This window comes from Centruroides sculpturatus, unplaced genomic scaffold (assembly GCF_000671375.1).
Source record: "Centruroides sculpturatus isolate CEXI.00-Female unplaced genomic scaffold, Cexi_2.0 scaffold2018, whole genome shotgun sequence".
Taxonomy (NCBI): domain Eukaryota; kingdom Metazoa; phylum Arthropoda; class Arachnida; order Scorpiones; family Buthidae; genus Centruroides; species Centruroides sculpturatus.
The window spans coordinates 34866-36273 of record NW_019390885.1 but is presented as its reverse complement, the minus strand read 5'-3'; positions in this window follow the sequence as shown (position 1 = coordinate 36273).

Sequence of the window (1408 nt, the reverse complement as noted above, 5' to 3'; positions counted from 1 at the left end):
TCTATATAATGTTAATTAAAATAAGATTTTTATATAGAATTATTATTACAAAGAAATATATTTTTTTCTCGTAATTATATTTTTTAAATTAACCGAATTATAATTGGAAAAAAAAGAAATTTACCTTGTAATCGTCTTTCTGTGGTTGGAAATAAATAAAATTTTTTGTTTTTTCCGACTTATTTTTAGCGTTTTTTACAGATATTCCTACGAATTATAGGGAGAAAAAAGGGAATTTTCAGTTTAAATAGGGATTTTAATAGGGAAGCATGTTATCGTGTGGGTCCAATCTTTTATGAGAAAGTATTTCCTCAAAGAAAAACGTCTGAAGTCGATACAGTACACGGGGGCCCACTAATTCAAATTTGCCCGGGCCCCATAAAGCTATAACGTGCAATTGGCGTAACTACAACTAAGTTTAATAGGAGAAGAACACGTCCCCTGTACGGAGTTAGACTTGTTGTGGCTCTGATCTATGTCAAATAACACGCTCGAATAATACGTAAAAATCTGAGGCCCCAGGCCCTAAAGCTATCGCTTCGATTTTACAATAAACAAGTTTAAGAAATGACGTAAAAGTTGCACCGTCTCTAGCTTTAGAAGAGCGTTATAACAGGGGTTTGGGGTTTGTATTATAATGAATACAATCAAACCCGAATACAAGGGCCCCACTAACAAATTTTAATTATGGGTGCCAGGTTCTCACGAGGAACAATTTTAAACAAATAAATGAAATTCTGTAATGTTCGGCCTTACTAGAATGGCCCTAAAGATACTAAAAGGGCCTGTTTTACTCGTACACATCGCAGGCCCACGTGGTGGCTAGGGTGGTCGTTATAATGAATTCTCAAAGGACAGAGCTAAATAATTCACTATATCGAGGGACTACTGCGTAGAAATTTACAAAAAATTAATTGACTTTAAGGTAAAAACATCCTTAAAATAATGAGAATTAAAGATTGATTTATGATTTATAGAGTAATTAGTTAATAAAACGTAATTAAAATCGAACAAATTGATCGATTGAATATAAGAAAACACTTTAATTAATTAACCTTTTTAACCTTAATTAAGCGAGAAAATGGCCTGGAATAATTGAATGGCATTAAAATCATTCTAAGTTATTAATTTATTACTAAAAATTTAAGGAAAATATACATTAAGTCGATTTAATTGTATGGTTTATGTATAAACAAATTACCAATGTTTATAATTCTCAATTATTTAATTAATTAATATATTTATTATTTAAGTAATCGTCTAATTATTTCTATCGAGTAAATTGTAATTAATTCGCACGATTAGATGACGTTAATGCATTTTAAAATTTTGCAGGGAGGTTTGTAGCTATTATTAAATTTTGGTGGTCACGTGTCATATTTCGAGTGTGGTTTTCGGACTTTTATTC